The 24182-nt window shown below is 34.9% G+C and overlaps 1 long non-coding RNA gene across 1 annotated transcript in view; it reads left to right on the top strand.

Annotated features, from left to right (window-relative positions):
- Positions 1–22555, top strand: part of LOC138148182 (uncharacterized) — a 52672-nt gene extending 30117 nt beyond the window's left edge. Inside the window, exons 2-3 of the long non-coding RNA XR_011164990.1 lie at positions 20315–20482; positions 22218–22555. This is a non-coding gene — a long non-coding RNA (uncharacterized lncRNA). The remainder of the gene's footprint in view (positions 1–20314; positions 20483–22217) is intronic.
- The last annotated feature ends 1627 nt before the right edge of the window (positions 22556–24182 follow it).

Genomic DNA, 24182 nt, shown 5'->3' with positions numbered 1-24182 from the left:
ATAGATAGATAGATAGATAGATAGATGCAGAGATACAGAGATAGATGGCACAGCATGAGTTGAATGTGAAAGGATGTTATCTAAAAATAAAATTAAGGGGTGAGAGGAATATATTGGATTAAGGAGAAAGGGAGAGATAGAATGGTATAAATTATCTCATCTAAAGGAAGTAAGAAAAAAAGTTTCACCATGAAGGGGAAGAGGGGGGAAGTGAGAGGGAATGAGTGACCCTTGCTCTCATTGCATGTGACTTAAGGGAAGAATAACATACACACTTAAATGGGTATCTCACCCTACAAGAAAGTAAGGGGGAAGGAGATGGGTGGGGTGATAGAAAGGAGTGCAGATTGGAGGAGGGTGTAGTCAGAAGCAACACTTTTGAAAAGGTACAGGGTCAAAGGATAGGGGGAAATGTAGTTTGTCTTCACAAAATGAGTTTTACAGAAGGGTTTTGCTAACTACAAATGTATAAACTATATTGAATTGCTTTCTTTTTGAGTGAGGTTGTGTGGGGAGGGAAGAAGGGAGCGCATTTAGAACTCAAAGTTTTAAAAATAAATTTTAAATTTTGTTTTTGCATGCAACTGGGAAATAAGATATATAGGCAATGAGGTATAGAAATCTATCTTACCCTATAGGAAACTAAAGAGGATGGGGATAAAATATGGGTGTGATAGAAGTGAGGGCAGACAGGTAGAAGGGATAATCAGAATGCACATCATCTTTCAATCAGCAGGAGGGGGTGAGATAGAGAGAAAATAAAAATCTTGTTGAGATTAATATTGAAAGATAAAGATAAATGTATTTTTAAAGGAGATATATATATTGAACCTGCTCAGCAGGAGAAGAAAGTCCTCGTCTCCACTCTACTCTCTTTCTTCAAAGGACAGGCATAACAATGGTGATTTTGGCTTTTATAGGCAGATGTGGCAGGAAAGAACATGGAAACAGTGTAAAACAATTGAAAGTGTGCTATGCCTAAGATCAGAGTATGTGAGCTCAGTTTCTCGATTTGACTCTTACAATTTATATGACTGTGGAGCTATTTACCACATATTTTTGGACCCAGTTTTCTTTTCTACGAAATTAATAGATTGTGGTAATTACCCCTCTGAAGTCTCTTTCAACACCTAGGATCCCTTCTTATACATTATTGGGACCTGACTATACCATACAAGAGTCTGAACAAACTCCTAATCAGAGACTGCACAAGGAAAAAAAGCAGAGACTCCACAGATTAGAAACCAAAACACACAGATGACCAATAAGAGCCTCCCTGAGAAGCCATTAATTGGGGAAAACAAAAGAGATATATTATAGAATATATATATATATATATATATATATATATATATATATATATATATGTGTGTGTGTGTGTGTGTGTGTGTGTGTGTGTGTATTATAGAAATAGTAATTTCTACCCTGTTCAGAATAGTAGTTACAGAAGCAACAACATTAAGGTTATACAGGTAAAAGGGACAAACAGGATGTATCCACCATATCCAAGATTGCTGGAAGAGCCAAGGACATGGCTGTATGAAAAGTGAGGATGAAAATATGAGTAAATGGAAGAAAACATAACATAATTATAAAAATATTGGTCTGGGTTAACAGAAGTCCAAGAGGTAAAACATGAGAAAGAGAAGAATTATTAAAAAAAAAAAAACTCTTCTGAGAAAAAGGGCTGGCCACAACGACACTCAGAAGAGTGGGAAAAATGTAAACTATAGTAAGATATAAAATTGGAATTCTTGAGGCAGGCTGGGAAGTGACGGAGAGGTGTGCAGAGCAGGCTGGGAGGAGGCCTGATCAAAAAGGGGGGCAAGTCATTCCACCAAACACAAGGGCCACTACCAGGCCTATCACCAAAGGGCTGGGACTTGAAAGAGAAAGGTAAAAATGAAATGCTGGTCCCTTGCCCAGGACAGCACATACTCCTGCAACTACCGCTCCATAGCCCAGAAATTTAAAAAAGCCTCTAACAGGACGTACAAGGACCAGGATGGAAGAGTGAACCCCGGATGCTCCACACCCTGAAAACATAGTCACTATTGCCCCAGGGCAAAACCCTAAACAGTAAAGGCTTGAGAACCCTAGAAGAAGGTCATGGCTAGAGTCCTGCCTCAAAATGGGTAGAAAGCAGACTACAAAGACTCTGGAGTCCTAATTTCCTCAGAGGGGGAACCAAACTCAGAGGTAGACAATGTTGACTCTACATCCACAACTGAAACATGAACAGGGAATGGGTCCCAAGCACAGAAAGCTAGTCTAGATGAGCTAAAAAGGATCTTTGAAAACCAAATCAGAGAGATAGAAGACAAAATGAATAATTCTTTTAAAATCAAAATTGCAAAATTAGAAAAACTTTATAATGAAGAAAGCAGCTCCTTGAAAAGAAAAGTGTGTGATATTGAAAAGGAGCTCCAAAAACTAACTGAAGAAAATAATTCGGTAAAAACTAGAATCAACCAAATTGAAGAAAATACCTTTATGAGGAACCAAAACAACAAGAATGAAAAATTAGAAAAAGAGGTAAAATATCTCAATGGAAAATTAACTGAACTGGAAAACAGTTCCAGGAGAGATAATCTGAGAATCATAGACTTAAAAGAAAATCAAGATGAAAAAATGATCCTGGACAACATTCTCCAAGAGCCCATTAAAGAAAACTGCCCTGAGATATTAGAACCTGAGGGTAAATAGAAATAGAGAGAATCCAATGGTCACCTTCTGAAAGAGATCCCAAACTGAAAAGTCCTTGAAATGTTGTGGCCAAACTCCAGAACTACTAGTTTATAGAGAAAATACTTCAAGTGGCCACAAAAAGACAATTCAAATATCGAGGAAACGCAGTGAGGATTGGACAGGATTTGGCATCCTCTACACTGAAAGATAGGAGGCAGTGGAATACAATTTTTTGCAAGGCAAAAGAGCTCCTTTATCACCAAGAATCACCTACCCAGCGAGACTGAACATATTCTTCCAGTCAAAGAGATGGTCATTCGATGATATAACAAATTTCCAGACCTTCCTCATGAAAAAGACAGAGCTCAATGGAAAATTCAACTTCCAGTTAGGAGATGAAGGGTGACATAGAAAGATAAACAAGGGAAACACACACACACACACACACACACACACACAGTTATTTAATAAGAGCAAACTGTTTATAGACAAGTAGAGTGTATGAGTATAAATTACACAAAATGAGTATAAAAAAATCTTATAAGGACTACAAAGGGAGTTCAATGGAAGAAGAGGAATGAAGTGAAAAAGGGTAAATTATGCCATACAAAGAGGTATAAAAAACAATATAGCAGAGGAAAAGAAGGGAGGGAGAAGAGTATTATATGTGCTTTTCCCTCATTGGTTCTGGTTCAAGGAGGGAATAACAACCAGTTAAGCATAGGACCCTATGGAGAAAAGATGCAAAATGAAACATAATAGAGGGAAAGAGGGTTTTCCTTTCCACTCTTGGTGGAAAGAAGAAATAACATACCTCATTAAGTATAAAAATATTCTACAGGTAGTAGAAGGGGGAAAGGACTATGAAAGGTGGCATGGTTTGAAGGGAGGGAAGATGTAAAGGAGTAAAAGGAGGAAAAGGGAGGGGGACTGATAAGGGAATACTGAGGGAGGCAGTGGTCTAAAGGAAAACAATTAAGCAGGGGAAGGGAGAAAAATATAAGAATTAACAGGGGAGGGAATAGGATGGAGGGAAATTAACTGATAATAATAATAACTGTGAATGTAATGAACTCTCCCATAAAACGGAGGTGGATAGCAGAATGGATTAAAAATCATAATTGTACAATAAGCTGTTTACAAAAAAAACATCAGAAACAGAGGGATACAGGCAGGGTAATGGTAAAAGGCTGGAGTAAAATATGTCATGCATCAGCTGAAGTAAAAAGAAGCATAACAATCTTTATGTCATATAAATCAAAATAAAAAATTGATCTAATTAAAAGAGATACGGAAGGAAACTATATCCTGTTAAAGGGCACCATTGAGAATGAAGCAATATCATTACTTAACATATATGCACCAAGTTGTATAGCATCCAAATTCCTAGAGGAGAAGGTAAGGGAAATAGAGGAAGAAATGGACAGCAAAACTATACTAGTGGGGGACATTAATCTTCCCCTCTCTGAACTTGATAAATCCAACCTCAAAATAAACAAGAAAGAAGTTAAGGAGGTGAATAGAATTTTGGAGAGGGTAGGTATGATAGATCTCTGGAGAAAACTGATGGGGATAAAAAGGAATGTACGTTCCTCTCAGCAGTACATGGCACATACACAAAAATTGCAATATGTAACATATGCAATAAAGAGCCATTGAAAGAGAGACTAAAATCTCATTGGAAACTAAACACTTTATTCCTAAAGAATGAGTGGGTCAAACAAGAAATCATAGAAACCATCAGTAACTTCCTTCAAGAGAATGGGCACAATGAGACAACATACCAAAATTTGTGGCATGCAGCAAAGGAAGTTCTTAGGGGAAGTTTTATATCCCTGAGTGCATAGATGAATAAATTAGAGAAAAAGGAAGTCAATGAATTGGAAATGCAATTGAAAAAGCTAGAAAAACAACAAATTGAAAATACCCAATTAAATACTAAATTAGAAATGCTGAAAACCAAAGGAGACATTAATAAAATTGAAATTAAGGCAACTATTGAATTAATAAATAAAATTAAGATCTGGCTTTATGAAAAAAATAACAATAAAATTGATAGATACTTAGTCAATATGATAATAAAAAGAAAGAAGAAACCAAATTATGAGTACCAAAAATGAAAAAGGTGAACCTTTTTTTTCACCAATGAAGAGGAAATTAAAACAATAATTAGGAATTATTTTGCCCAGTTTTATGCACACAAATTTGCTATTCTTAGTGAAATGGATGAATATTTACAAAAAATATAAATTGCCCAGATTAACAGAAGAGGAAGTAAATAACTTAAATAATCCCATCTCAAAAAAAAGAAATTGAACAAGTCATCAGTGATCTCCCTATGAAAAAATATCCAGGGTCAGATGAATTTATTAGTGAATTCTATCAAATATTTAAAGAACAATTGATTCTACAAACTATTTGGAAAATTAGTGAAGGAGCCTACCAAATTCTTTTTATGACACAAATATGCTACTGATACCTAAATCAGGAACAGATAAAATAGAGAAAGAAAATTATAGACCAATTTCTCTCATGAAAGGAGATGCAAAAAATTTAAATACAATATTAACAAAACAAAAAACACTACAGCAACTTATCAAAAGGATAATACACTTTGATCAGGTAGGATTTATTCCAGGAATGCAAGGATGGTTTAGTATTAGGAAAGCCATATGTATATTTTATCATATCAACAATAAAAGTAGCAAAAACTACATGATTATCTCAATACATGTGGAAAAGGCTTTTGACAAAAAACAACATCCATTCCTATTAAAAACACTAGAAAATTTGGGAATAAATGGAGCCTTCCTTAAAATAATAGGTAGCATCTATTTAAAGCCACTAGCAAGTATTATATGTAATGGGGATAATTTGGAAGCATTTCCAATAAGATCAGGGGTGAAACATGGATGTCCACTACCACCCCTCTTATTCAATCTGGCACTAGAAATGTTAGCAGTAGCAATTAGAGAAGAAAAAGAAATAAAAGGAATCAAAAAAGGCAAAAAGAGACCAAGCTATCACTCTTTGCAAGCCATATGATGGTATACTTAAGAGAATCCTAGAGAATCAAGTAAAAAACTACTTGAGACAATAAATAAATTTGGCAAAGTTGCAGGATATAAAATAAACCCACAAAAATCCTCGGCATTCCTGTATATTTCTAATGAAATCCAACAGCAATAGATAGAAAAAGAAATCCCATTTAAAGTTACTGTAGACATTATAAAATATTTGGGTGTTTACCTTCCAAAACAAACCCAGGACCTATATGACCAAAACTACAAAACACTTTTCACACAAAGAAAGTCAGATCTAACTATTTGGAAGGAAATCAATTGCTCATTGCTGGGTCGAGCTAATAAAATAAAAATGACAATTTTGCCTAATTTAAATTATATATTTAGGGTCATGCCAACCAGTTTACCAAAACACTACCTTATAGAGCTAGAAAAAATAGTAACAAAATTCAGTTGGAAGAACAAAAGATCAAGAATATCAAGGGAATTAATGAAAAGGAATTCTAGGGATGGTGGAATAGCTATACCAGATTTTAATCTGTACTATAAAGCAGCTGTCCTCAAAACTACTTGGTACTGGCTGAGGAATAGAGTAGTGGATCGATGGAATAAATTGGGTACATGAAACTCAGCAGGCAATGACTATAGTAATCTACTGTTTGATAAACCCCAAACCCCAGTTTTTGGGATAACAACTCACTATTTGACAAAAACATCTGGGAAAACTGGAATATAGTATGGCAGAAACTGGGGCATAGACCATTATCTAACACCACCTACCAAAATCAAGTCTAAATGAGTGCATGATGTAGGTATAAAGTCTGATACTGTAAGCAATCCGGGAAAGCAAGGAACAGTTTTCCTGTCCGATTTGTGGAGAGGGAAAGACCTTATGACCAAAAAAGAATTATAGAGCATTATACAATGCAAAATAGATAATTTTGATTACATTAAATTTCTGTAAAACACAACCAGTGTAAGCATGATTAGGAGGGAAGTGGAAAATTGGGAAATAATTTTTACAACCAATGTCTCAGATAAAGGACTCATTTCTAAAACATACAGAGAATTGAGTCAAATCTATAAGAATACAAGTCATTCCCCAATTGGTCAAAGGATATGAACAAGCAATTTTCAGAGGAAAAAATTAAAGATATTTATAAGCATATGAAAAAATGCTCTAAATCACTATTGATTACAGAAGTGCAAATCAAAAAGACTCTGAGGTACCACATCTCACCAGTCTGATTAGCTAAGATGACAAAACAAGGAAATGACAAATGCTGGAGAGGATGTGGAAAAATTGGAACACTAATTCATTGCTGGTGGAGTTGTGAACTGATCCAACATTCTGGAAAGCAATCTGGAACTATTCCCAAAGGGCTCTAAATAATTTCATACCCTTTGATCCAGCAATACCACTTCTAGGGTTGTTTCCCAAAGAAATCATAGAAGTGGGGAAAAAAGACCCATATGTACAAAAATATTTATACCAGCTCTTTTTGTGGTAGCAAAGAATTGGAAATTAAGGGGGTGTCCATTAATTGGGGAATGGCTGAACAAGTTGTGGTATATGCATGTTATGGAATACTATTGTGCTATAAGATATGAGGAGCAGATGGACTTCACATTTACCTGGTGAGTCTAATACAAACTGATGCTGAGTGAGAAGAGTAGAGCCAGGAGGAATTTGTACACAATTACAGATACAATGTATGTGTGACGACCAACTTTGATAATCTGGACTCTTCTCAGCAATCCAGAGTCATAAGTCAACCCCAAAAGAGTCATCATGGAGACAGATGTTGACATTCAGAGAAAGAGCAGAGTTTGAAGACAGATTGAAGCAAACTACCTGCTCTTTTTCTTGTTTGGTTTTGTTTCCTCTTTCCCATTCTTCATTTCATCTGATACAATCCGTCTTTATAACCTGACTAATGCCTAAGGTGCAAGTATTTACTGATACTATACATGATTGTATACCGCCATTGGGAGGCTTAAGGGGGGGAAGGGAGAGAAAATTTGAAATTCAAGGAATTGTGGTAATGAATGTTATAAACTATAAGTAAACAAATTAATAAAGACCAACAAAAATAAAATTGGAATTCTCGAGGGAACAATAAAAAGATAAAAAAACAGGTTATACTGGAAAGTGAAAAACCTTAACCAAGGAGTGAACTTCCCAAAATAGAATAAAGAGATATCATTAGTCTACATGAGATAAGAAATTTTAGAACAAAGTCAAAGATTGAATTAAATAGATGAAAAACTAGTATCAAATTCAGTTAATTAAAAAAATTATTTTAAGTGCTTGCTGTGAGACACCATTCTGAGAACTGAAAATACAACAAAAATAAAAACCTTACTTTTATTAATTTATAAAATTCTGGAAATTTTCAGTATAATATGAAAAAGAAATTATGGGGAGATACAGGAAGAAAGCACAATCATTTCTGTTTTTTTTTTCTTTTAGATGATATGATGTCCCAATTAAAGGATTCTAAGAATGAACCAAACTTTTTAATTGAAACACTTAATACCTTGAGGAAAGATCAGGATATTAAACAAATCAACATAAACCATAGGCTTTTCTGTACTTTACAATTTTTCTTTACTTTTACAAATTCTGTACTTGTCTCAAAATTTAGCAGTTAGAGATAGAGAAAATTCATTCAAAATAACGAGAAAACATACAATATATGTGGCATGCCATGTGTGAAAAGGTAGCCAAAAACTATATGAATACAATTACAAAACTCAAAGAAATAAAAACAGAACTAAAGATTTGGAGAGATACACTTTGTGATTGAGCTGTCGCACTGACAATGGTAACTAAATTAATTTACTTATTTTATTCTCTATCGGTATAACTATCAAAAAGTTACTTTATTGAACTCGGGAGAAAGATATTTTTGTGAATTTATTTTTTTTATAATTCTTACTTTTCAATGTTCAGTTCCACAAGATTTCAAGTTCTAAATTTTCCTCCTCTCCCTCCCCACTCTCAAGATGGCATGCAATCTAATACAGGCTATACATATACTTTCATATTAAACATTTTCACATTACTCATATTGTAGGGAATAATTAGAACCAATGGGACAAACCATGAGAAAGAAAAAGAAATAATGAGAGAGAAAGGGAGAGAATAAAGCACAAATAGTATGATTTGATCTGCATTCAGACTCTATAGCTCCATAATTTTTGATGTGAATAACATTTTCCACCATGAGTTTTTTTTTAGTTGTCTTAGATCCTTGCATTTGATGAGAAGAGCTAAGTCTGTCAAAATTAGTCATTGTACAATTTTTCTGTCACTGGTTGCTCTCCTTGTTCTGATCACTTCACTCAGCATCGGTTTATGTAAGTCTTTCCACGTTTTTGTGCAGTTTACCTGTTCATTTCTTACGGGACAATATTTGTATAGCACAATTTCAGCCATTCCCCAATTGACTTCCAATTCTTGGCCACCACAAAAAAGATGTGCTATAATTATTTTTGTATGTGTTGGTGCTTTTCCCATTTGCATTTTGACTTACATTTCTCCAATCAATAGTGATTTAGAGCATTTTTTCATATAGCTATAGATAGCTTTAATTTCTTCATCTGAAAACTTCCTGTTTATATCCTTTAACCATTTATCAATTGGGGAATGACTTGTATTCTTACTAATTTGATTCAGTTCTCTCTACATATTAGAAATGAGGCCTTTATCAGAGACTCTGATTGTAAAAAATCATTTCCCAGCTTTCTGCTTCCCTTCTAATCTTGATTGCATTGACTTTGTTCATGAAACTCTTTTCATTTTATTGGAATCAAAATTATCCATTTCGCATTTCATCAAGTCATAGACCATTTATTTGGTCATAAATTCTTTATTTCTCCACAAATCTGGCAGATAAACTATTCTTTGATCTCCTCCTTTGTTTCCAGTATCATCTTTTACATGTAAATCCTGTACCCATTTTGAATTCATTTTGGTATCTTATGTAAGATGTTGACCTATACCCAGTTTCTGCTATACTGTTTTCCAGTTTTCTGAGCAGTTTTTGCTAAACAATGAGTTCTTGTCCAAGAACCTGAAGTCTTTATGTTTATTAAACAAGAGATTACTATAGTCATTAACTACTGTGCCTTGTGTACTTAACCTATTTCACTGATCCACCACTGTATTTTCTCCATTGGCAGTACAAAATGGTTTTTATGTTTGCTGTTTATAATACAATTTGAGATCTGGTATGGCTAGACTACCTTCCCTTGGATTTCTTTTCAAAATTCCTTTGATTTTCTAGATCTTTTGTTCTTCCTGATAAATTGTGTTATTTATTTTTCTATATTTTTTGGTAATTTGATTGGTATTGCAATGAATAAATAAATTAACTTAGGTAGAATTGCCATTTTTATTATATTAGCTCTACCTACCCATGAGCAACTGATATTTTCCTATTTTTGTAGATTTTACTTTATTTTTGTCAAAAGTATTTTGTAATTGTGTTCATATAGTTCCTGGGTTTGTTTTGGCAGGTAGGCTCCCAAATATTTTATATCATCTATAGTAACTTTAAATTGAATTTCTCTTGCTGTTGGGCTTTCTTAGTAATATATAGAAATGACAAAGATTTATATGGGTTTATTTTATATCCTGCAACTTTGCTAAAATATTTTTATCATTTCAAATAGTTTTTTAGTTGATTCTGTAGGATTCTCTCAGTAAATCATCATATCATCTGCAAAGAATGATAGCTTCATTTCTTCTTTGCATACTCTAATTCCTTCAATTTCTTTTTCTTTTCTTTCTAAACCTAAAATTTGAGTATCATATTGAATAACAATAGTTATAATGGACATCCTTTTTTCACCCTCAATCTTATTGGAAATCCTTCTAACTTATCCCCTTTACATGTAATGTTTTCAGCTAGTTCTAGGTAGATGTTACTTGTCATATCAAGGAAGGCTCCATTTATTTCTATGCTTACTAGTGTTTTTTAAAAGAGGAAAAAACATTTTAAAAGACTCATAAGAAGAAAAATGTTCAAGAAATTCAAAGAAATTATGAAAAATTAAATAGAAATATATGGGGCATACTAGTATCAGATCTCACACTAAACTACAAAACTATAACCATTGACAGTATTTGACATTGCTCAAAAAAAAAAGATTAGTTAATGTGTGGAATAGATAAGTAGCATAATGATTTTAAAAAAAAGATCTTAAATTCTGAAACATGTATTCACCAGTTGACAAAAAAGTTCTAAAAAGGTCTGGTAGAAATAAGGTTTTAACCATTATGTCACTTCATGTATAAAAGTTTAAATTTAATACACTACTAAGTTATAAATGTCATATTATTGAAATTAAAAGTGAAAGTTTCTTAACTAAACAAGGTATTAGAGGTATTATTACCAGTTTTGGTAATGTAGTTATATTTTTTAATGTGCACAGAATGAGTGTAGCTAAAATTAGAAGAGAAAGTGCTATCTGGGGATCTATCTATCTATCTATCTATCTATCTATCTATCTATCTATATATGTAAAAACCAATATGTAAAATTCTTTTCATTCATTTTGTTAGATATTTTCCAAATACATGTAAAAATTACAATTATTAAAAAAATGACTTCCCAATTATCTTCCTCCTACTCCTTCACACACCCTTTGAGAAGGCAGGCCATTTAATGTGAATTATACATGTGAAGCCATGCAATACATAATTCCATATTAGCCATGTTGCAGAAGAAAATACAAACAAAATAAGCTAAAATTAAGAGAGAAAAAGTATACTTCAATCTGTAAACATAATTCATCAGTTTTCCCTCTGGAAGTGGATGTCATTTTTCTTGTGTTTTATTTAGAGTTGTCTTGGATCATTGTCTTTTATTTAATATTTTATTTTGCCTAAAATATATGTTAGAAACACTTTTTGACATTTGAACAAAAATTGAGTTCCAAATTTTCTCCCTCCCTCTATCCCCTGTCTTGTTGAAAATGCACACAATTTAATATAGGTTATACATGTGCAGTCATGCAAAATATATTTCCATATTAGTCGTATAATGAAAGAAAACACATAAAAATTCAAAGAAATATAAAGTTTTAAAAAATATGCTTTAATATGCATTTGGACTCCATCCATTTCTTTTTTTTTGGGGGGGGGAGGTGGATAAGATTTTTTTTCACAGTTGATCATCGTTAAAATATTGTTACTGAGTATAATGATCTCCTAGTTCTCATTTTACTTTGATCAGTTTTTAAGGGGGATTCCCATGGTTTTGGAAAACATTCACCTTAACATTTCTTGTAGCATAATAGTTCTCTATCACAAACATATGTCACAACTTGTTCAGCTATTCTCCAATTGATAGGCATCTACTCAATTTCTATTCTTTGCCAAAACAAAAAGAGCTGCTTATGTATATATAGGTTGTTTTCCTTTTTCTTTTATCTCTTAGGGATCTAGACTTAATGGTGCTATTGCTGAGTCAAAGGACATACACAGTTTTTATAGCCCCTTTGATATAGGTTCAAATTGTTCTCCAAAATGATAGGATGAATTCACAATTTCACCAATAATGCATTAGAGTCCCATTTTTTCCATATCCCCTACAGCTTTTCTCACTTATCTTTTCTGTCATTTTAGCCTATCTGGTAGGTGTGAGGTGGTATTATAGGATTGTTTTAATTTGCATTTCTCTAAAAAGTGATATAGAACTTTATTTCATGTGAGTTGTTAGTTTTGATTTCTTCATGTGAAAAAAAAAAACAGCCTGGTTATACCCTTTGAAATTTTTCTCTTTTTTAAAAATAAATTTGATTCTGTCTAATATATATATATGAGATATGAGGCTTTTATCAGAGAAAAATTGCAGTAACCATATTCCCCACAGTTTCCTCTTTTCCTTTAATTTGGTCACATTCATTTTGTTTCTGCAAAATCTTTTTAATTTAATGTACACAATTATTTAAGTATACAATTACAGACACAATATGTGTGTGATGACCAACTTTGATAAACTAGACTCTTCTCAGCAGTGATATGTCAATCCCCAAATACTCATGTTGGAGAGAGATGTCTACATTCAGAGAAAGAACTAGAAAGAATTGAGTTTGTATCCAGATTGAAGCAAACTACCTGATCTTTTTCCTTTTCTTGTTTGGTTTTATTTCCTCTTTACCATTTTTCATTCCATCTGATACAATCCGTCTTTATAACCTGACTAATGTGTAATATGAAAGTATTTACAGATCCTATACTTGACTGTATGCTGCCACGGAGGAGGGGGAGGGTAGGGAGGGGGACAAAATGTGAAACACAAGGAATTGTAAACTAAAAGTAAACAAACAACTTTTTAAAAAATGTTTTTCTTTAATAGTGTAAGCTTTTTAAAAGCAAAGATTTTTGTATTTGAATACCTATCATTTAGTACATGTACTTAGTGAGTGGTACAAAGTCATGCTGCCTTTTAGAAAATGCTTATGCATTATAAACATAAGTAATCAAAAGTTGAGGAAGGAGTATTAGGTGTTACTTAGTGATGTGAAAAAAAGTCAGTTTTTCGTTCTAGCAGGATATGTTGGTGAAGTATAGATTCAGTGTTACCTTTATTTGTTGCTCTCCCCACTCTTTAAATACTTTATTTCAGAATGTTTTCTTTAATTGCTAGCTACATTACTGTTATCCCTGTTTGTAGATAACTCCCTTTGGCTCATTGTATCTAGTTGCTAGAAGAGGCTCCTGCAGTTCTCAGCATTTGTTAAACCTGAAGATATAATATCATGATGGGCCTCACTTCAATACTGATAGTATAGAATGTTTTCCACATTAACATTATTGTGTTACCGTTTGCTGTTTTATTACTGTTGTGCCAACATGGTGTAATGGGAATGTAAATTTTTAAGATCTTCCCTGCCCCTAAGCTAAGTGCACCTGGAGCCTGGAGTGGTAGGCTTGTTTTTCAGTAGACACTTTTTGATTGGCCAGTGGGTACAGAAGGTTGTTACATTCTCTGAGCCATGAGCAGGCTTTATTTGATTTGAGGGTTTGCTTTGGGGATCACTTTGAGAAGGGTTATGTGATTTGATCAGATGAGACTCTGGGAAGTCATTGTTGAGAGCCCCCCGGCTTTGAAAAACCCAAATGTTGATTTGGTATGGATGTAATGGTTGGAAAATTTGGAAACCTGTGTACTTGATCTGTTTCTCTATCTTGATAATTCTGTCTGTATATTCTGAAGTTCGGGGTGCTGACCTTTTTCCCCTGAACTAGGTAAATGATACATATTTGACTGATTAAAGTAAGCTTGTTAACCCATTTTGAGTTGCTTTCTTTAACGAAGCAGATCTAAGAACCTGTGTTGGCAGCCACCCTGGGGACCCTGGGGTGCTTGCTGCTACAAAATAGCATCACAAACAGGATCTGCAGAATAAAAGGAAAGTATTGGGGCTGGGATAATTGTTTGTTTCCCAGTTGTGGTAGCTGTGACTCTGTAGAGCCATGGACCAGGAGAGAAGAATGGCCTGCATGCAGACTTCACTGAACTGAGAGCAGGAATGTTTAGCTGCCTGCATCAGGAGCTGGGCAGAAGCCAGGAGCAGCTGCCACCTGTGGAAGGAGAAGGAACCCAGGAGTTCAGAATTCAGCCACAGGAAAAGATAAGAACTGAGCAGCAAAGCAGGGGCACTGAATGTTTTTCCTTGCTGCATCCCACAGTCTGGGTCCCAGGGGGAGAATGGACTTGTGACTATGGTGGATGGGATGAAGTGCCTTGGACACCCAAGGACCCCACATTGTTGGTTTTGTTGCCCAGCCCCCTCTCTGTACTTGGAAGCAGGGTCTGGAGCTGTGTGCAGGAAGGACACACCCTACCCCCAAGAGAACTTTATTTGGACTCTTGTTTTGAATTGAGGTGATAATGCAATGTACTTTGTGTTTGTTTAAGGCCCAGTGGCCACTTTGGTAACTTTAGTTCTGTATCTTGAAAATGTTACCTAAGAGATGTATAGTGCTAATTCAAAAGTAAATTGACTATGCTATAGGAATGAAAGATCTTGGGGCTGAGTGTAATGGGAATGTAAATTTTTAAGAACTTCCCTGCTCCCAGGCTCCAGGTGCACTTTAGCCTATCATTCCCATTAGACATGGTTGGTCAACAGCATACATACTCAGACCATATCCTTCATTTCCTCTAAAGAGACACTTAAAGTAGTCCAAAGGAAAGCAAGTTATCTTAGTAACCAGTACCTTCTGGTCTGTCTCAATTATGTCACAGCAGATAATTGAATTAAAACTTTGGAATGCATCTGACTTTATTCTTCTTTAGCCTCTATGACTTTGATGAGACTGCCACCACAGCCCCCTTTCTGAGCTTTTTTACAAGCCCCAACATATGTACCATTTAAAAAAAATAAATTTATTTATTTAATTTTAGTTTACAACATTCAGTTCCACAATCCCTTGAGTTCCAAATTTTCTTCTCTTCTTCTCCCCCATCCCCCATCATGGAGGAATGCAGTAGGATATAGGTTTTACACATACCTTCATATTGAACATTAGTCAAGTTGTAAAGAATAATTTTAATCAATGGAATGAACAATTAGAAAGAAAAAACAACAAAAAAAGAGAGAGTGCAGGTACTTTTCTTCAATCTGCATTCAGACTCTATTGATCTTTCTCTGAGTCTTTGGAGTTTTCTTCTAGTGTTGCATTGCTGGGAGGAGCCCAGTCTATTAAAGTTTAGTGATATGATGTGTCTGTAACTGTGAACAAAGTTCTGGTTCTGCTCTCCTCGCTTAGATTATATAAGTCTCTACAGGTTATTATGAAGTCTGTCTGTTCCTCATTTTTTTATAGCACAGAAGTATTATATTACATTCATATACCACAACTTGTTTGGTTATTTCCCAATTGGTGGTCATCCCCTTGATTTTCAATGTTTTGCCACCACACAAAGAGTTGCTAGGAAAAGTTTTTGTGCATATAGGTCCTTTTCCCTTTTGTATGATCTCTTTGGGATACAGCCCCAGAATTAGTATTGCTGGGTCAAAGGGTATGCACATTTTTAAAGCCCTATGGACATAATTCCAAGTTGTTCTCCAGAATGGTTAGATCAGTTCACAATTCCACCAATGATTCATTACTGTTACAATTTTCCCACATCTTCTTCAGCATTTATCATTTTCCTGTTTTGTCATCTTAGCCAATGTGCCTGGTGAAATGTGGCACCTCAGAATTGTTTTGAATTGCATTTTTCTAATCAATAGTGATTTATAACATTTTTTTCATATGCTTATTCATATCTTTAATTTCTTCCTCTGAAAATTGACTATTCATATACTTTTATCATTTATCAATTGGGGAATGACTTGTATTATTATAAATTTGACTCAGTTCTCTGTATATTTTAGAAATGAGGCCTTTATCTGAGACAGAGGTTGTAAAAATTCTTTCCAAATTTTCTACTTTCCTCTTAATCTGGGTTACATTGGCTTTTTTGTAAAGAAGCTTTTCGATTTCATGTAACCAAAGTTATCCATTGTACATTTTGTAATGTTCTCTATCTCTTGTTTGTTCATAAATTCTTCCCTTCACCAATAATCTTTCAGGTAAACTATCCCTTGCTTTTCCAGTTTGCTTATAATATCAGTCTTTATATCTAGATCATGCACCAATTTAGACTTTATTTTAGTATATGGTGTAAGATATTGGTCTATGCCCATTTTCTGTCATTCTATATTCCAGTTTCCCAACAGTTTTTGTCGAATAGTGCACTATTCCAGAAGCTTCTGTCTTTGGATTTATCAAACAATAGATTACTATAATCATTGACTACTGTGTATCAGGTACCTAATCTATTCCACTGATCTGCTACTCTATTCCCCAGACAATACCAAGTAGTTTTGGTGACTATTGTTTTCTAATACAGTTTACAATCTTGTATGGCTAGGTCACCTTCCCTAGCATTTCTTTTCAGTATTCATTTGTTATTCCAGAATTTTTGCTCTTCCAGATTGATTTTGTTACTATTTTTTCTACATATATAAAATTTTTTTGATAGACTGATTGGTATGGCACTAAATAGGTAAATTATACAGGTAAAATTGTCATTTTTATTATATTGGTTGGACTAACAACAAGCAACTGATGTTTTCCCAATTATTTAGATTTGACTTTATTTGAGTGAAAATTGTTTGATAATTGTGTTCCTAAAGTTTTGTAGGTAGATTCCCAAATATTTTATAATGTCAACAGTAGCTTTAGATGGAATTTCTCTTTCTATTTCTTGCTGTAGGGCTTCATTAGAAATATATAAAGAATGTTAAGGATTTATGTGGGTTTATTTTATATCCTGCAACTTTGCTAATTTTATTTATTCTCTCAAGTAGCTTTTTTTTTTTTGATTCTCTAGGATTTTCTAAGTATCTCATCATATTTTCTGCAGAGTGATAGCTTAGTTTCTTCTTTGCCTAACATAATTCCATTGATTTATTTTTCTTCTCTTATTGCTACAGATAACATTTCTGGTTCCAAATTCAATGAGGGGTAATAGTGGACATCCTTTTTTCATTCCCAATCTTATTGGAAATGCTTCTATCTAACTCCCAGTACGTAAAATCATTTCTGATGGTTTTAGATAGATACTACTTACTATTTTAAGGAAAACTCCATTTATTCCTATAGTTTCTAGTGTTTTTAATAAGAATGAGTGTTGTATTTTGCCAAAAGCTTTTTCTTCATCTTGAGATAATCATATGGTTTCTGCTAGTTTTGTTGTTGATATTATACTGGTACTTTGTTGTTGTTCGATTATACTGGTACTTTTCCTAATATTGAACCATCCTTGCATTCCTGGAATAAATGTTATGTGATCAAAGTATATTATTCTCATGATAAGTTGCTGTAATCTATTTGGTAATATTTCATTTAAAATTTTTTAATCTATATTCTGGAGGGAAACTGTTCTATGATTTTCTTTCTCTGTTTTGGCTCTTCCTGATTTAGGTATTGGTATCATATTTGTGTCATAAAAAGAAATTGATAGGACTCCTTCTCCAATTTTCCCAATTAGCCTGTAAAATATTGCAATCAATTATTCTTTAAAAGTTTGATAGAATTCTCTTATAAATCCATCTGGCCCTGGAGATTTTTTCCTAGGGAATTAATTCACGCATTTTTCAATTTCTTTTTCTGAGATGGCTTCATTTTAGTATTTTATTTCCACTTCAGTTAATCTAGGTAACTTATATTTTTGTAGCATTCATGTATTTCACAAAAATTGTCAAATTTTGAGCATACAATTGGGAAAAATCCTACTTATTGTTTTAATTTCATCTTCATTGGAAGTATGTTCACCCTTTTCATTTTTGATTTGCTCATTGGTTTTTCCTCTTCCTTTTTTTATCTAATTGTCCGAAGGTTCATCAATTTTATTTTGTTTTTCATAAAACCAGCTCTTAGTTTTATTTACTGGCTTAATAGTGTACTTAATTTCAATTTTATTAATCTCACCTTTGGTTTTAAATGTTTCTTATTTAGTATTTATTTGGGAATTTTCAATTTATACTTTTATTTCTTTTTTAGTTTCATGCTGAATTTATCGATCTCCTTTTTCTCTATGTTATTCATGTTGTCATTTAGAGATATAAAGCTTCCCAACTTTCACTGCATCTCTCGTTTGAGTATGGTGCCTTATTATTGTCATTCTCTTCAATGAAGTTATTGATTGTTTCTATGATTTCTTGTTTGACCCACTCATTCTTTAGGATGAAGTTATTTAGTTTTCAATTAGTTTTTAGTCTATCTTTCCATGGCCCTTTATTACATATAATGTTAGTGTATGATGGTCTGAAAAGGATGAATTTAATATTTCTGCCTTTCTGCACTGGATTGTGAGGTTTTGATGTCCCCATGAATGGTCAGTTTTTGTGCATGTGCCATACACCATTAAGAAGAAGGTATATTTTTTATATCCCCACTCTGTTTTCTCCAAAGGTCTATCATATCTATCTTCTCTAAAGTTCTGTTCACATTGTTAACTTCTTCCTTGTTCATTTTGAGGTTAAATTTATCATATTCAGAAAAGGGAAGTTTGAGGTTCCCCACAAGTACAGTTTTTGTTATCTAATTTTTCCTCTAACTCTCTTAAATTGTCATCTAAGATCCTGGATAGCTTGGTACATTTATGTTTAGTAATGATATTGATTCATTGTCAGTGGTGCCTTTTAGTAGGATATAGTTTCCTTCCTTATATCTTTTAATTATATCTATTTTTCCTCTTGCTTTTTCTGAGAGGATTGCTACCACTGTTTTTTTTTTTCTTTAGTTGATGCATATTCTACTCCAGCCTTTTACCTTTACCCTGTGCATATCACCTTGTTTCAAATGTATTTCTTGTAGGCAGCATATTGTAGCCTTTTGGTTATTAATCCATTCTGCTATCTGCTTCCTTTAAATGGGAGAGTTCATCCCATTCACATTCGTGGTTATGATTACTATCTGTGTCTTTCTCTCCATCCTTTTCCCTCCCCTGATTATGCTTTCATTCCTTCTATCTGTGCTTCCTGTTATTAAGAGTTCTCCTTTGGATCACCACCTCCCTTAGTATATCCTCTCTATCAGTCTCCCTCCCTTTTCCTATCCTTCCCCTTTAATACTTCTTCTCTCCCTTTTAACCACCTCCTCTTTTCTTTCCCATTTCCCCACCTACTGCCTGTAGGACAAGATAGGTTTTTATACTTAACAATGTGTGCTATTCACTCCTTGAACCAAATCTGATGAGAGTAAATCACAAACAATTCTCCTCTCTTTCCCTTGTTTCCCTCTATTATAATGAGTTTTTTATTTCTTCATGTAAGAATCTTATACTTAACTGATTATGTTATTTCCTCCTTAAATGAAAACCAATGAGAGTAAAGGTCATATAAAGTTCATCTTCCTCTTTTCTTTCCTTCTAATATAACATGTTTTTATGCCTTAAAACTCAGGAATATACCCATTTCTGCCTCGTTCTTTCCTCTTCTCCCATTACATTCCCTTTGCACCCCTTAATAAAGTTTTTTTTTTTTAAATTATGACTTTATTTAATTTATACCAACACCTTCTGTCTATGTATATCTCGTTTATATGTTGTGATAATTATGCAATTATCAATATTGAAGGTATCAGCTCCCCATATAGGGATGTAAACAGCTCTTATTGAATAACAAGTTGTGTGTGTGTGTGTTTCCTGTTTACCTTTTTATGTCTCTCTTGAGTCTTGTATTTGGAGGTCAAATTTTCTGTTCAGTTCTAGCTTTTTAATCAGGAAAGTCTGGAAGTTCCTTATTTCATTGAATGACCATCTCCTTGCCTGAAAGATTATGCTCAGTTTTGCTGAATAGTTAGTTGATCCTTGATTGTAGTCCACACTCTTTTGCTTTATGACATATCATATTCAAATCCTGCTAATCTTTTCATGTGGACGCTGCTATCTCCTGTGTGATCCTAACAGTAGTTTTGTGATATTTGAATAGTTTCTTTCTGGCTGCTTGCCATATTTTTTCCTTGACCTGATAATTCTGTAATTTAGCTACAATATTTCTTGGAGTTTTCAATTTTGTTTCTTTTTCAGGAGGTGTCCAATGGATTCTTTTATAATTATTTTACCCTCTGGATCTGGGACCTCAGGGAAGTTTTCCTTGATGATTTCTTCGAAAATGTTGTTCAGGCTCTTTTTTTCACTATGTCTTTCTAGTAGACCAATAATTCTTTAATTTTCTCTCCTGGATCTGTTTTCCAGGTAAGCTGCTTTTCCTGTGATGTATTTTATATTTTCTTTTATTTCTGCATTCTTTTGATTTTGTTGGACTGATTCTTGATGCCTCATACAGTCATTAACTTCAATTTGACTAATTCTAATTTAAAGTGAATTGTTTTTGTCAGTGAATTTTTGAAGCTACTTTTCCTTTTCTTCAGATTTTACATTTAAGGACTTCTTTTTTTCCAGTTAGATTTTGAACTTCCCTTCCAATTCCACAATTTTTACTTTTTAAGGAGTTGTTGTCTTCATTGAATTTTTTTTTTTCCATTTTGGGAATTGTAACTTCAAAACAATTTGTCAATTTATTTTCTACCTCTCTAATTTGGCTTTTAAAATCCTTCTTGAATTCTTAGAAGAAAGGTTTTTGGGCAAGAGACCAGTTCACATTCCCTTTTGTGGTTTAATATATGGGTAGAGAGACAGGGTGGCTAGGTGGAGCAGTGTCTGGACTGGACCAGATGTCAAGAGGATCTGAGTTCAAATCCGGTCTCAGACACTTAACACACTTATTAGCCATGTGACTTTGGGCAAGTAACTTAACCCAAATTGCCCTCCAAAAAAAAGCAAAAACAATTAAAATAGATATGGGTAGAGAGTCATTGCTGTCCTCTTCTGAATTTGGTTCTTCTAGCTTGCTGTAATAGGATGCAATAGACCTTGATTTTACCAGTTTGTTTTTTTTTTAAAGCAATCGGGGTTAAGTAACTTGCTCAAGGTTACATGGCCAGTTATTTCTGGGTGTGGTGCTAAGTGTCTGAACCCGTATTTGGTACCCAGGTCATCCCGACACTGGAGCCGGTGCTCTTACTCGCTGAGCCACCTGGCAGCCCCTCCAATTTTTTTGACCATTGTAATTACCTATTTCCTGGCTTTTAAAGTGGATCTCTGCTTGTGGGGTACAGAGGCTTTAGACCCATTCTTCTTATCCTGGGAGGTAGGTGCCTAGTTATTGTCTTTGTGTGCTATGGCCTCTGAGTGCCTAGACTGAGGCCAAGGCCAGGATTTTTGGTCTTTCCCTGGAGTTATGCTGAAGCTCACAGTATGAAGTGGGGGGGGGGGCTGGGAAGGAGTGGTCTGGGAACTTCAAGATTCTGCCTCCATGTCCCTGGGCTAGAGTTAAGGTACGCTCAGCCACTGGGGCTGGGGCTGGGCTAGTGTCTACTGATTCCCCTGGTTGTTAGGGGGCACACCTGGGGTTCTAATAGTAATGCTTGCTGGCTCTCCTTCCTACACCCCTCCCCACCCTTCATGGGTTCAGGATCTCCTGCTGGACAGCTGAGATGAGGCATTTTGGGAAACCTCTAGACCTGCATTTTGGCCTCAGTACAGCCACAGCCATGCCCTTCCTCCAGGACTCCCAAGCCTCCAGCTGGTTCCAGTATTTCAGAATTTTTCTGGGGCAATATTTTCTGGGTTTTCAGGGTTAGAGGGGAGATAGGGGATCCTTAGGTTTACTCAGCCGTCTTGTCCCCCAGTAGATCAGGTAGGTGATTTTTAAACATTCAGGCCATGGGCTGATAGCTCCAGGAGTATCTACTGCTGCCATGGCCCTGTGCTTACCTCTTACCCACCTCCAACTGACTCCAGTCCTATGGTGAGAGATCTGGGAATCACCCCTGAAGTGGGTGAATCAGATCTCCTGGACTTGCTCCAGATCCTCTATGGTCAGGTTTGTGCCAGAGTAGCCCACATGCTATGTACTTCTTCTTTATAGACAGGAAATCTGTTACACTACATCTCCCGGTGGATTCCATCACTCTAAAATCCCTTCAGATTCACTTTTTAGAAGTTACTGAAGGAATTCACAGGCAAATTCAGGTAAGTTTCTACTTTCACTCCGCCATCTTGGCTCCACCTCTTATATGTACCATTTTTTGATGAAGCCATTCCTATTCTGCCTGCATATTAGTGCTCTTTCTGTCCTCATTGTATGTGTGTACTCCTTTATTTGTTTGCTATGGTCTTCTTGGGAATGTTAACTTCTTTGGTCAAAAACTGTTTTCATTTTTGTTTTGGTAAACTTAATCTGTGAGGTTAAGGGAATGCTGACCTCAGAAATGTTATAGAAGTGGCGGCTAGGTGGTACAGTGAATAGAGTACCAGCTCTGGAGTCAGGAGGACCTGAGTTCAAATCTGCCCTCAGACACTTAACACTTACTAGCTGTGTGGCCTTGGGCAAGTCACTTAACTCCAATTGCCCCTCCAAAAAGCAAAAAAAAAGAAATATTATAGAAAAAAGATTGATTTTTAAAGCATTCAAGAGCTATTGTTATGAATGATATGAAAAAAGTATAATCCTGTTACAATTCTCTGGTATCATTTCTTCTGAGAAAATATGATATTTTGAAAGTATTATAACCATAAAATTCATTCAAATAAGTCATAATATCTATAAGAACTCAAAGAAACTTTTAAAGTATTGTGATTACTGGGAAATGAGATATACAGGCACTGGGGCACAGAGATCCACCATGCCCTACTGGAAAGTCAAAGGAGGGATGGGGAAAGATATAGGAGAAAGCAGATTGGGTGAGGGGATATTCAGTGGTATCACTGTTTTAGGGTGGTGTGTAGGGGAAAAATGGGGAGAAAATTTGTACCTCAAAATCTTGTGGAAATCAATGATGTAAACTAAAAAGTAAAAATAAATAAACTACAAAAATAAATAAACAAATTAAGAAAAGAAGGAAGGAAGGAAGGAATGAAGGAAGGAAGGAAAGAAGGAAGGAGGAAAGTATTGTGATAATTTCAAATTCTTACCATATGGAGATAAAATGGAAAGAGTTCCTCCTAAGAAGAAATAGTTGAACTGTAATAATATTCCTCTCTAATGAGTTTCATTTTATGCCATCATTTTATCTCTCTAGGTTTTATTTCTTTGATGTTTTAGTTGAATAGAAGTATCTTTTTCCTTTTTAATCTGATGAATGAGTGTAGCAGCAAGCACCCCAGAATCCCTAGGGTGGCTGCCAACACAGGTTATTAGATCTGCTTTTCTAAAGGAAAGCAACTCAAAATGGGTTAACAAGCATGCTGTAATCAATCAAACATATACCGTTTACCTAGTTCAGGGGGAAAAGATCAGCACCCCGAACTTCAGAGTATACAGACAGAAGTTACAAGACAGAGAAACAGATCAATCAGACAGGCTTCCAAACTATCCAACCATTACATCCTTACCAAATCACAGTTAGCAGAGAGGGAAGCATCAACATCTGAGTTTTTCAAAGCTGGGGGTCTCTCAACAGCTGCCCAGAGTCTCATCTGGTCAAATCACACAACACTTCTCAAAGTGAGCCCCAAAGCAAAGCCTCACATCAGGGATTATATAGCCTTCTCCTGGGTCAGAGGATGTAACCACCCTCTTCACCCACTGCCCAATCACACAGCATCAAGGTGTGGGCATTCCTGAAAACCAAGCCTCCTGTCACAGGCTTCATGTGACCACATTCAGCCTATTAGGACGCAGAGTATATTTTCAAATCAAGGAAGGTTCTCAGAGTCTCTTAAGCCTATCAAAGGGCCTAGGGGCAGGGAAGATCTTTAGGGGCAAGAAAGATCTTTAAATTTGCATTCCCATTACAGTGAAGAGTTATTTCCTTCAGCACTAGAGCTCTTATTTAGTTGATCTCTCTCTCTCTCTCTCTCTCTCTCTCTCTCTCTCTCTCTCTCTCTCTCT

The sequence above is a fragment of the Petaurus breviceps genome, unplaced genomic scaffold (assembly GCF_028583685.1).
Source record: "Petaurus breviceps papuanus isolate PSGF00001 unplaced genomic scaffold, PetGlider_PUasm1.0 90822, whole genome shotgun sequence".
NCBI lineage: Eukaryota > Metazoa > Chordata > Mammalia > Diprotodontia > Petauridae > Petaurus > Petaurus breviceps.
This window is presented reverse-complemented; position numbering and strand designations above follow the sequence as displayed.